The sequence below is a fragment of the Pinus tabuliformis genome, chromosome X (genome assembly GCF_031772625.1).
Source record: "Pinus tabuliformis cultivar Carrire ecotype Pingquan chromosome X, CPIR1, whole genome shotgun sequence".
Taxonomy (NCBI): Eukaryota; Viridiplantae; Streptophyta; class Pinopsida; order Pinales; family Pinaceae; genus Pinus; species Pinus tabuliformis.
Window position 1 is genome coordinate 1,136,696,472 of NC_142308.1, and position 14,674 is coordinate 1,136,711,145.

The window sequence follows — 14,674 nt, forward strand, 5'->3', positions numbered from 1 at the left end:
ATTGTTTCTTTTGTCATCAAACATGTCACTTAGAAAAAAATTCTTAGTGTTTAATTCTCAACAAAAGTGGAACATCCACAATTCCATATCTAAAAGTTGGAAGCCTTGCAACCCTCCTCCTATGGAGGGCAAGGCCTCCTCTACATCATACAAGGATGATGAAAAATTTGATGATGAAATCCATTCGGGGGACAAGGTCCAAGACTCAAGGCCTCAAACATCTCCTGCGGCTCCTAGCATGGACCATGATCCTTCGACAAGCATATACATTAAATAGTTATGCTTCTATAGGTATATTGAAATGAGAACATGAGTTAGATTCGTTGGACTCTTATAAGGAATCCACTTCTAAATGCAATGATAATTTGTAGATCGCTTTGATCAAACTGCCTTCGAAGGGTTAGGTAAAGGTTTCGAAAAAAAAAAAAAAAGGAAAAAAAGGGAGCCTCGAGGATTAGCCCCAATTTGGGTGATTCTCCTATCTAGTTGTTTCTTCTATTCCTTGACATTTACTTTGGTGTTATGAATATTGTTCATCTCTTCGTTGAGATCGTTAGTATAGGGAAAACTACGCCAAAAAATGAGACATGATGATAAATGATGTAATTTTATTTATTTTTTATTTTTTAGATATTTAAAAATATATTTTAATAATAAAAATATAAAAAATCATCAAATTTAAAAAATAAAAATAAAACATTTAATAATTAAAATGTGACTTATAATTGATTTCCATAAAATAATGAGGTTGTGGACTACATAATCTATCACTTCCAATACAACCCATTTATCTATTTTCATTTTTGAAATAAAGCATCCAATAGTCAAAATATGCCTTAAGAATAGTTTCCAGAAAAATGATAAGGTTGTTTTGTAATATATATTTTTTTTCAATATTAGTATAAATGCGCCTGCTTGGGAAATCTCAGTTGGCAATGGTCATGGAAATGCAGTCTCACCGAACCGGAAGTCTTAGTTTCAAATATTGTCCTATCCCCCCTGATCCAGGTGAGAAGTTGGACATGAGGAAGATGTAGTCCTAACAAGCTTACCAAAAAAATATTAGTATAGATGCATTTTAAGAGGGAATATAGCATGTGACGAGAGGAATCAAATATCTTCAAGTGCAAACCTCTTTTAGATTACAAATTTGGAAAATAAATGGCATCTCTCTTTTCATCCTCTGATAGGTCCCAATGAATTTCTACTGGTTTTTTTTGTGTAATTGTTCATTGTTTAAATAGTATTTTTGAATTCTATATAGAGTACCTAACTTAAACTTGTAAGTATAAAAAATATTTGTTGGATTTCAGGGAAAATTGGCATAAGAAATATATCTAAAAAATACTCAAAATGTAAAATAGTGGGACTACTTCAAACATTTTAATTATAAAAACTTTATTTTTTCAATTTTTCTATATGATATATACATAATTTGGAAAAAGATAGTTTGTATTATCCACAATATTATATGAATCTTCTCTATGTTTCGAATCCTAAATGGGATCCATCATCAGGGCAAAGAGTGAGTCTTAAAATTATAAAACTATAAAACCAAATCCTAAGTTAATTCATTAGAAATGAAAATATATCAGAGAAATATATTTTGACCTTGCTCCTTGAGTCAACCTTTGGCGAGGTAACCGTTGGTGTCTCTGCTCTAGCTATTTAAACATGCTAAGCTGGATCTGTTTTTCAACTTGTCCTGACGATGAACCACACTGGTTGGTTCGAAACGCGTCGACAAAGATTGGTTATGTGATTTTGCCGAAGATTATCTAAACAATGCTATGGATCACAGAAGTCTAAATTCCTTAGTAATTAATTATTAATAATAAATTAATTTTATTTGTTTACTCATTCTAATAAATAAATAATTGTTATTATAAATAAATAATCATTAATAATAATTCATAATAATTTATTTTATTTTTTTCTTAATAACAACTAAAATACATTCATTCGAAATGAATCAATAAATAAATTATTCATGGTTAATAATAATTAATAATTCATAATCATATATGAGTAATTAGTAATTAATTATTAATAATAATTATTTAATTTACTTATTAATAATAATTCATTATATATTTATTGTAATAAATAAATAAATAATTATTATCGGGAATATAAATATTAATAATAATAATTAATTAATAAATTTATTCATTAATAAACTAAATAAATAATTTATTTATTTATTAACTAATAAATTTATAGAGTCTAAAGCTAAAAAAATATATAATGTTAGTGATAAAGCTAAATTTTATTCATTCAATATTTATTCATCTTCTCTTTCACCGTTTGACTCTTCTTTCATTCACTCACTTTTTGTCCCGATGATGGATCTCCTTTGGGATTCACAACATCGCCAAGATTCATATAATACTGTGGATAGCTGGAACTATAATTTTCCAAAATAAGGCCACAAAAGCTTAAAATCTAACATTGTTTCCCTGTACAGAGGGGATACATGGAATGAGATTTGTTCTCTCAAGAATTCAAGGATCAAAATTGAAAGAAGAGTCGTCGACCTGCAATTTCTGAAAAAATATCGTAACAAGAACATTATTCATCCATTCGCTCGTGTAAGGCATAGGCTTCTCGGTCAGTATAATGATAAATAATCTTTAAAATTAAGCTTGGAACTTATCGGTCGAGAAATTAGAAAAGCCTGTTATGCGTTAGATAGACTCAGTCATTCGGTTGTTACCGCTCACTTAGAGTTAGTTAGCCAACATCATTGATAAGGATTTATGGAGAATAATTAATGCAAATAATACACTTAAGGCTCAAAATGAAGGTCAGGTTGCTCATGAAAGGTAGTCCAAGAAGCTCTCTTGGTTAAGAAACAATTTTCCTAGAATTGTTCGAGACAACCTGTATTCCAACATTTTTATTAATGTTGAGAGTGAGCTAGGTGATTTCAATTTTGTTAATAGAGAACCTACGCATATGATAATAAGGGTACAAGCCTCAAAGATAAATGGTGAAAATGTTTATTGTGGTTGTAATAATAAGGATAGCAAGAGGATGGAAGGCATCAATAATTTGGATAGAAAGAATACATATAATGAGGGCGACGTTATTTTATATGGCATCAAATCTGGAGGCATTTATTTTGGAAGCAACAGTATAGTCCTTGTTAATAAATTTGACAGCATCGACTTTGACATCGCAGAGAGAATCTCTGAAATCAATAGTTTAGATAGAAGTGTTGAAAATAGCAACAAGAAATGATAAAAATAGAATCAAGAATATTTCAATTTAATTTGTCCTTGAATTAAAACTAAGAATTAAAATTTGAATTTAGTCTCACCAGCTGCTTGAAAAATAATTAATTAATTCATCTTGAGTTAATTAGTTGGAGAAATTCAACTTAGAAGTCCTTCTGAAGTCATGCAATAGTTTCCCCTTAAATTAAGGAGATTATCCCTTAATTAAGGAGATAAGATTGAGTTATATTTGAGTTGTAATTTGTTAGCTCAGTTTACTGAGTTAAGTCCAGTTACATTAGTTCCAAACTATTTGAGGAACTAATTGTGAGTTATCAGTCAATTGATGCATGCATGCACTCAACCAGTGTACTCCAGATAATTGAAGATTCACTCATCAAAAACTCATGCATGTTTATTATGAGAAAGACCCGATTGAGCTAAATGTCAAGGACAGTGTACTATCAGTTGCATGTTTTCTCCTATAAATGAAACTCATGCATGCAGAAGGATTAATTCACAGGAGGATTGCGCAGTTTTACAGGGTGTGAGATCAGTGTGACACTTGGTAACAAGAGGACCACCTAGGAGAAACTGCGTAAGGAAATAGGAGATCAGGAGGGCAAAGGAGAAGGTCTTTTGTGTAATTCTGAGATATTTCCAACTTGTAATGATAATACAGATAGTAGGGTTTTTTAACCGAGGCTTTCCCCTAAGTATTCTTCTGTATTTTCATGTGCATTGATTCTTCTCTTATATGTGTTCCACTTGATCTTGCTCAAATCTTTTAAGCTTCGCTGATAGATTGTAGAAGTAGATTAAAGTATTTTTCTTTAGTTATATTACATTATCATGTTAATCTACAGTCAGAATTTCTACATTGTATCACAGCAAAGGTTATCGAAGCTGTGAACAGTATACTGAGAAGAGAATTCGAAGTTTGAAGTTTGGCGTTGCAGGTGCAAATCGAATTCTTATCATGCTTCAGAGTTTGGCCAATGGCATTCTATGGCTTGAGACTTGAGCATGCCTTGGAAGGAAGCTCGAATTACATAGCATGGAAAGATCGCATGGAGGTTGTATTAGAAGACAACGGCTTGAAGGATTTCATTGATCGAGAAATCCCAAAGCCAGCTTCAACCAATGCACAAAAGTTAGCTGAGTCGAAGAAGTGTGTAGTGAGGGTGAGATGGATCATCCTTGAGGGAGTTCGAGACCATATTGTCTCGAGTCTCCGTGGGAAATTTACTCCATATTCAATGTGGAATACATTGAAGGACCTCTACTAGAACAGTAGGGACTAGAGGAAATTGGCGCTCAAGGATAAGCTTCGAAGAATCAAGATTGAGAATGACGATACTATTTCCACATATTGAACAAGCTCACCACCTGCAGAGATGAGCTTAGGAGTGTGGGAATAACTACTGCTGATGATGATATGGTGAGCCTCGCTCTCCTTGGCCTTCCAAAGATCTGGAATAGCTACCAAGACTCTGTGAATGGAAGGGAGAAATTGTTGGATTGGTCGGATCTCATGTAGGAGGAGATCATGAGGAGCACTCAAGATGGTTCTTCATCCAAGGATGATGATGAGAAAATCTAGCCTTAGCAAGTAAGGCCAGGAAAGGAAATGGGAAGGCATCCCATTCCGAATCGAATTCTTCTCATGGAGTTAAGAAGGGTGACAAGTCTAAAGTGAGATGCTTTAATTATCACAAGATGGGTCATTATGCGACTAATTGCCCATCGAAGAAGTCCAAGAAGGGATCCTCGGTAGGATCTGAAGGTGAGGCATTAGCCTCTCAGTTCGAAATGACTTCACCCTCATCGCATGCAGGGTGTCATTGATGATGGGTTGTGGTTGGTATCTTGACAGTGGAGCCTCATTCACATGACCGACGATAAACGTTTATTCAGTACCTTGGAGGAGAAAGACCTCAATATTTTCATAGAGATGGGTAACGATGAAAGGTATAGTGTTTTAGGAGTGGGCACAGTTGCTTTTCATAGGGAGCATGTAGCTCTTATCACCTTGAGAGATGTGAAGTATGTGCCTGGACTAAAGAAGAATTTGGTATCGATCATGATGTTGGAGGACAAAGGCTACGATGTTTTCTTCAGTAAGGGAAAGGTTTTCCTTAGACACATCACCACGAAATATGTGAAACATATCAATTCACGAATCAAGAACCTGTATGCTCTTGAGGTTCAAGATGCATGCAAATCCTTGAGGAGCAAGGCAAATGTTAGAGACTTGGTGGTTGAGAGGGAGAGTAAATTACCTCTCAACATGCAGTGCTAGAAGAAGTTTGAAGCAATTATGGAGAAGTCAAAAGAGGGATCACATGTAGCCATACCTCCAGGTGTGAGGTGGGGTGATGTGAAGTGATAGTCTCAAGAAGGCTGAAATTGGGTAGGGTCCATTGAGAGGTTTTATCTCATGGATCATACCCTGCTACGGGAGCCCAAAGTACATAGTAGTGGGAGGAATCAGTGGAATGATGCAGTTAGAGATCAAAGTGACAAAAGCTAGAGAAGTCAAATACTGAAGAGTGCAGAGAAGGATTGTCAACAATGCAGAAAGGCTGAGTCAGCAGAAGTTTAGAGTTTTTAGTCGACAGAGGCAATAGTAGTCAGAGACTTTGATGACAGATGCATCATTTTGATTCAGGTTGGATGTTTTTTTTGTTTCTGGAGTTGTTGGAGCATCAACACTTGAGATAAGTGTTGCATGCAGAACATTCCAAAGGTTCAGGATCAGGATTGAGTTGAATTCCTTTCTTATTGAGAGGGAGTGTTGAAAATAGCAACAAGAAACAATAAAAATAGAATCAAGAATATTCCAATTTTAATTTGTTCTTGAATTAAAATTCAAATTTAGTCTCATCAGATGCTTGAAAAATAATTAATGAATTCATATTGAGTTAAGTAGTTGGAGAAATTCAAGTTAGAAGTCTTTCTGAAGTCATGCAATAGTTATCCTTAAATTAAGGAGATTATCCATTAATTAAGGAGATAAGATTTAGTTATATTTGAGTTGTAATTAGTTAGCTTAGTTTATTGAGTTAAGTCCAATTAAATTAGTTCCAAACTGTTTGAGGAACTAATTTTGAGTTATCAGTCAGTTGATGCATGCATGCACTCAACCAGTGTACTCCAGATAACTGAAGATTCACTCATTAGAAACTCATGCACGTCTGTTGTGAAAAAAACCTAGTTGAGCTAAATGTCAAGGATAGTGTACTATCAGTTGCATGTTTTCTCCTATAAAGGAAACTCATGCATGCAGAAGGATCAATGCACAAGAAGATTGTGTAGTTTTATAGGGTGTGAGATCAATGTTACACTTGGTAACAGGAGGATCACCCAAGAGAAACTGTGCAAGGAAATAGAAGATCAGGAGGGCAGAGGAGAAGGTCTTTTGTGTAATTCTAAGATATTTCCAACTTGTAATGATAATACATATAGTGGGGTATTTTAGCTGAGGCTTCCCCCTGAGTATTCTTCTGTATTTTCATGTGCACTGATTCTTCTCTTGTTATATGTGTTCCTCTTGATCTAGCGCAAATATTTTAAGCTTCTGCTAATAGATTGTAGAAGTAGATTAAAGTATTTTGCTTTAGTTATATTGCATTATCATGTTAATCTACAGTCAGAATTTCAACAAGAAGATTAAGGACTTCTTATAGCAACAACTTTGTCAGTAAGATCATCATAGAGAGCTTCTTTGAAATCAGGAATTTAGATAGTGGATTAAGGAATCCAGAAAGTGAGGGCAACATTGTTTTCTCTAGTTTTGGATGTAGAGATGGTTTCCTTGATAATGATACAACACCAATTTCCACGTCAAGATTCTTGATAGCATAATTTGCAACATTAAGGATTTGGAAATTGAACACAATATCTCCAAGTTCAAAAATGGTGGCAATAACTCCATGAAGGTCAACATCATTGGAAAGCATAAGAACATGGATAATAAGGATAATAAGGGCATAAGTAATGAATGGAATGATTACAACATGACTATTGAAATTAATAGGGATAGTTCTAAAACATCTCATTTTATGGTCAACCTAAAAGTTTGAAACCTTGATAGCAGTAGAATTAGAGAAAATAATAAGTTATTTTTTAAAATTAAGGAATTTAATAGTGTCAACAACCTTGTTTCAAAATTTCAACCTAGAAAGAAGGTGGTTAATCTTTCTTCCAAGGAATTGAGTTTGGAAGCAGTTAATATTCTATGCGAAGTCTTGGGATTTGCAGTTCCACCAAATAATATTCCATTTGAAAACATCATTTGTAACATTGAGGATGGGATTCAAGGCCTCTCCTTAGAGGACAAGGAAGTATTAAGGCAGGAATGTTCCCTCATAATGAGGAAAGCCAAACCCCCAAAGAGTAATTTAAATAAGGATGAACAAGTTTCTCGTAAGTCCCTTCGTAATAATGACAAGATTGTGGTTCTTACGAGAGATAAAGGAGGAGCGGTTGTTGTTTTGGATAAATATGATTACATTCATAAAATGAATGAGCCTATTAGTTGCAGTAGTTATAGGAGGCTTAACACCAACCCCATACCCAAGGTTATAAAAAATGTCAAAAAGGCACTTTTGGAGACCAATCTTGATGATAAAATAAAAGAGGTTAAATTATTCTTGTGCTATTATCCCTAGAATTTATGGGTTGACAAAAGTCAAAAAGAAAGGGGTCCATCTTAGAATAATAGTCAATACCATTGGATCCCCCACCTATGAATTAGCTAAATATTTTGCTAAGATCCTTACACCTCTTGTTGGAAACACAAATTATTTTATTGAAAAATCCAATTATTTTGTAAAACTTAATGAAAATGAGAGAGTTGATAAAGATGAAATTCTTGCGAGTTTTGATGTGGTGCCCTTATTTACCGAAATTCCCTTGGATGAGGTTGTTCATGTTATAAAAGAAATCACAAATCCAAAAACAGGTAAACTTGCAGAGATTTGTTTGCATTCCACTTTTTTCAGTTTCCAAAGAAATTATTATCAACAGATATCTGGAGTCTCAATGAGATCACCTCTCTCACCAATTGTCGATAATTTATACATGGAGTACTTTGAGAACAAAACCCTTGATTCCTACCCTTTAAAACGAGCGTGGTGGAAGAGGTTTGTTGATGACACCACCGTAAAATGGACTCATGGAAGGGAAGAGCTTGAGAAGTTTTTCAATCACCTTAAATCTATCTCGTCTGAAATTAAGTTTACTATGGAGCTAGAAGAAAACATAAGCATTCCATCTTTAGATTTCCTTGTTATCAGAAAGGAACATGGTACTTTGGGAAATAAAGTCTTTAGGAAGAAGACTCAGACTGAAAGTTATCTTCATGCTAAATCTTACCATCATCCATTCCAAAAATTTGGTGTCCTTAACACTCTTGTTGTTACAGCCCTTAGAATATCTGACTTGGATCACCTTAATGAATAAATTAAACACTTAGCCTCTATATTTAAGAGTATAGGATATAAATATAAGGATATTAGGAAATCCATAAAGAGAGTTGAAGGAAAGGTCTTCTCCAAAGGCCCTCAAGCTCATTGTGGTAAAGTATTCCTTCCATTCATTGAAGGAGTTATAGATAATATTGCATTTTAGGGAAAGAGAACATATTCACTTAGTTTACAACATTAGGAACAATCAAGCAAAGAATGAGGTCTGCCAAGGATAACATCGATCAACATCAGCTTAAGGGAGTTTATAAAATTGATTATTCTTGTGGCAAAAGTTATATTGGAGAAACAAGGCCCTCATTGCAAAAAATATTAAAAGAGCACGGATCTAATATTAAGAAAGAGAGATCGTGCACTTCAGCACTAGCATAACACTAACATTAATTATTTGTTACAAGTTATATGATTATTAATTATTATTAACTATGGATCATTTATTTATTTCAAATGAATGTATTGTTAGGTGTTATTAACAAAACAAAAAAAAATTATTATTAATGATTATTTATTTATAATAATAATTATTTATTGTTTTTCCATTGAAAAAATCTTAATCTTTCATTATAATTGAAAATTTACATGTTGTATATGCTTTTCAGCATATGTTGTGTATGTCCCTTTGCCATCTCTATGGCCATAATAAAAAATGGTGCTCAATTTTGTCAAAAATTGATGCATATATCATCCATCACCACGCAGGGTGCTCAGTTACTGTCTAATATAAAAACTATAAACATGACTGCTATCTACAATAATTCACATTCACCATGCAGGGTGATGTCCTTTCTATATGGTCTGGATATAAAAACAAGAAATAAAAACTGAAAAAAATATATACAATAGATAGGTCTATGCATATCCATCAGAAATGTCCAAAAAAAAACTCAAAAATTAGGGACTATCTGCCCTGTGATAACTCTGATCATTGTAAGACCTGTGATAGTAGCGGTACTCATTTGAGCCTCTTTGCTCCTGAATCATCCACTCTCTGGGAAGTACCATGGCCTCCTTGGAAAGCCGTCATCACTGCAGTTATGTTCCCTATAAATATGTTGACATGAAATAGAGTTAAACTAGACTTTAAACAAGTTCACTTCATCCAGAATATTACTGAGAGTGTGTGAGTGACAAACAATAATATTATTGAACCAATTTACTATGATTTTTGGGTCTCCATATATGTTTAGATCCATGTAATTATGACCAAGTGAAAAATGCAGCAGATGAAAAAGTGTAATAAGTTCTACGAAATTATTCATTCCATTGCCAAGCCCCATCTTGACCTTATAATAGTGTTGTTTAGTAAGATATAAAATGAATCCACTGCAACATCCATGGTGCTATGCAACACCATCAAAAAAAACCCAGGGAGAGCTTTTATCTATAGGAGCAGGGGCATGCGGCCTTTGTGGTCGAGATTTGTTGGGCTTAGGCATATCGTGATAAGCTGAGATAATCTGTGCTGATATATGTGGCCACCTAGCAGCTCTGTCGTAAAAAATGATTCGGTTCCGGCCAGCCAAGAGATGCCAGCAGATGAGAAGGGGAAGACATAATTGTTTTGTGGCACGATGCAGATTGCACCAATTTTCCTAGGCTCGACAGATATTATAACCCTCCCATTTCCTAGATAGGTGAATTAAGGAGGAGACATTCTGCTAGAGATTTCTCTGAGTTTCACATTGTAGGAATAAGTGATCAGTCGATTCAGTATCTTTTTGCATAAAACACACCAATGAGGGCCATGGAAAGAGCGGTGTGATAGTGATTCCCCCGTGGGGACTTTGTTCTTGAGGACACACCAAAAGAACAGTCTTGTTCTCGGGGGCGAACCAAGCTTCCAGATGCTCTTCCACCATATTGATGTCTACTCACGCTGTTTGTGTGATATAAGGTTAAGGTAGCCGACATTTGGGGTATAAATGCCATTCTCTACTAGGCACCAAACAAGTTCATCTGGTCCTTCCTTGATCCTTATGTGAGATTCACTCAGAGTATTTATATAATCTTGCCATTCCCGGTGCCATTGTGGAGGAATATCAAGCTGTTGGGCAGATTTCCATCCTTGAGAGAAAATGGTGGTATTCATATGATCCGCTATGTGTGCCAATACCTTTATCTCATGTGAATTAAGGTGCTGGATGAGATCTCTCGATAGCTGGAATCTTCCTCCTCCCCAGTCAGTGATCCATTCCTATGCGAGCTTTAGATCCATCATTAATTCTCCAAACTAGAGTGTTCCTGATGCTAGGCAGGGAATGCAGTAGAGCCTTCCAGATGAAAGATATACCTGTTTTTGGCCAGCTAGGCATGCAAACCCAATCCATGATTTGGTGAGGCCAAATGTACTTGTAATAGGAGACAGTGGTCCATAGGTTCTTCCTGGTGAATAATATCCAACCCATTTTTGCAGCCAGGGCTTGTGCAAATAGAGCTAGATCTTTGAGTCCCCAACCTCCCCATTTTTTGGGCAAAGCAATCTTGGTCCAGCTGACCCAGGTGAAAATATTTTTATTTTGTTGACCATTCCAGAGGTATCTGCTACAAAGCTGTTGAAGACGGGCCAGAATATTTTGGGAATCCAAGCCAAGGCCATCCAGAAGACAGGGGTGGCCTCAAGAAAAGATTTGATGAGCACCAATCTGCCTGCTCTGGATAAGTATCCGTGACTCCAATTTGAAAGATTTTTTTCCAGCTTGGTAACTAGCCAGACCCAGTCTGCTATTTTTTGACTCAGGGGATTTATCCAAAATCCCAAATATTTGAATCCATGGTCAAGGGGGATGATATAATAAGGAAAGTGGAGCTGAGAAAATTGAGACTCCTAGATGGAAGTGAGGGCTAATGTGATAGTGGATTTCCCTTGATTAGCTTGCATGCCAGTAGCCTTCGAGAATAGGGAAAGGATTTTAGAGAAGGTAAGAGAGTCTCAAATGCTCTCATCAAGGAAGATAAGAACATCGTCCACAAATAGGAGATGTGTAAAATAGCAGAAATCATTAATCTTGAGGCCACAAAAACTGCCATCTCTTTTAGCTTTGGCAAGTAATCTACTGAGCCCATCCATGACAATAAGGGAGAGAGGGGGCAGCCCTATCTAAGGCCTTGCTCAGCATGAAAAAGTGGGAGGCAGATCCATTGATGAGTACACTGAAAGTTGGAGTGGAGATGCATGCCATAATCCAGGTGACGAAAGCATGTGGAAAGCAAAGGTGGAAAAGGAGCATCTTGATATAGAGCCAACTGACTCGATCAAAATATTTTGCTAGGTCATATTTAAGATGATTCCTTTTATATTTTTGGTCTATATCGAATGAATGGCCTCTTGGGCCATGCCAATGGCTTCGTGTATCTGTTGATGCTCAAGGAAAGCAAACTGTTCGGGAGCAATATGGCGAGAGAGAATGGGACGAATACGATTTGCAATGACTTTTGAAATAATATGATATAGACAATTGCATAAAGAGATGGGCCTAAAGTCATTGAAAGAGGAGGGGGAATCTGATTTCGGAATAAGGGAAATGAAAGTTGTATTGAAAGCATTGTAAATGGAACCAGAGGTTCTACACTCTTCCACAACTTTTAACAGATCATTCCCATGAGTTCATAGAAAGCAAGATAAAATTCTATCGTCCATCCATCGGACCAGGACTTTTGTCTTTTTTGAACCATCTCAACGCCCCTTCCAGTTCACCAGTAGTAACAGGAGAGTTTAGCTCTTCTGCCTCATCTTCATTTACAAAATGAGGGAAATGTCCAGCAACATTGATGATTATAAGAAGAATTTCGGCGTAAATCACATGTAGAAAACCTTTGTCAACGCGTTTCGAACCAACTAGTGTGGTTCATCGTCAGGACAAGTTGAGGAGTCAGATCATGGCTGCATATTAAATAGGGAGAGTAGATCCTCCAAACGGCTAGGTTGACTAGGTTGACCATCAACAGCTATATAAAAAAATGGCTAGATAATATTATAAAGTTAAAAAATTAAAATAATATTATAATTATAGTAATTAAATTTTCTCCCTAACAAATAATTAAAAATATTTATAATATATTATATATTCGAAAGTAATTCCATTTTATTTTATTCATATATTATTCTTTGGTTATTAATAAATTTAATTCCTTATATATTAGGGATAAGTAAAGGGGTTTTTAGAAAGTTTTTCTTTGGTTATTAAATTAATTTATTAATTCCCTAGGGATAAGAATGTTATTCTATTTTATTATATATTATTCTATGGTTGTTCAATTAACTTATTTAATTAATTATTTAAATCACTAGGGATAGGTAAAGGGGGAGTAAAAAAATAAGCAAAGATACAGATAAGAATTTCCACAGCTTGGGTAGGAGACGAGTCGAGGCTAAAGCTTTGGCTTCGAAATCTTCCATAAAAAGATTTGCAACAATAGGGGATAGGGGTGAGCCCGTGGCAAACCACAGGTCTGTTCAAAGAACTCACCCTTGAAACAGAAGAAAGTGGAAGTGAGACAGATCTCAACTAGATGCATAGTATCAGGATCTGTTAGGCGATAGATCACTTCCAAGGCCTCCTTTATAGGGATACAAGTATAAAGGGAGACCACATCAAAGCTGATGAGAATGTCCTCAGGGTTAAATTTTATGTCCTTAAGCTCTTTAATGAAGGATGCAGAGTCTTTCACGAAGGACTCTGTGCGGCCAACCAGGGGCTTAAGCTTAAGGGCAACGAACTTAGCTAGAAGGTAGGTCGGACCACCAATGGTGTTGACAATAGGCCTTAGAGGGGCCCCTTCTTTGTGAATCTTAGGTAACCCATAGATCATAGGGAGAAAATTTAATTACTATAATTATAATATTAGTTTTTATTACTTTTGACTAAAATAAAATGGTATTACATTCAAATATATAATAATTTAATTACTATAATTATAATATTATTTTTAATTTTTTAACTTTATAATATTATCTAGCATTTTTCTATGTAGTCGTTGATGGTCAACCTAGTCAACCTAGCCGTTTGGAGGATCTACTCTTCCTATTTAATATGCAACCATAATCTAACTCCTCAACTTGTCCTGATGATGAACCACACTAGTTGGTTTGAAACGCATCGACAAAGGTTTTCTACATGTGATTTACACTGAAATTCTTCTTATAACTGTTATGGATCACAGAAGCCTCAATTCAAAAACATTAATGATATCAGCAATATTAGACCCAGGGGGGTTTTAAAGAGTTGCTTAAATGAGAGGTGCCAAGATGGGAGAGTTTGTTGAAGGTGTTTGCAACTCCTCCATCAGGTAGGGGTAAATTCCAAATTGTGTTAGAAACTTTTCTACCTTTTGCATAGTTTTGGAAAAATCTTGTGTTGTCATCTCCCACTCGTAACCATATAGCCCTACTCTTGAGTCGCCAAGATTCCTCTCTCTCCTTCAGAATCCTTGCCTTTTGATTTTCTAGCTCAATCAGGTGAGCTTTGTCATTAGCAGAAATAAACCCCAGATTGCAGTCATCTAACAGTGTACACAATTTAGACTCGATTTGAGTTAAAGAGTGATCCTCCCTCTATTTTTTCTCTTTGGCCCATTTGATGGGAATGTGCTTGAGCTGGGATAGGTTGTGGCAAAAACCCTTTGTTAAGGATTCATGTCTTTCAATAGGGTTAGCTTTCCAAAAATCCGAGACCAGGTTGATGAAACCAGGGTCCTGTAGTAGCCAGACATGATTAAATTTGAAGGGAGCTTTGGGTTTTGGGATGGGGACCAAAGACTTCAAGATAAATGGGAGAGTGATTGAGACACCCCATGAACCCACCCATTGTTTGTAATGATGCAACTGATTCATAAGGGGAACCTTTATCAAAATCGATCTAACCTTCTGGCTAGTGCAGCTTCCCCACCCTTCTATTTCACCATGTAGGGAGTGGCTTTTTCATGGGAATATCCACAGGTTGTGTTGTTCCAAAAGGTTCATCATGAAGC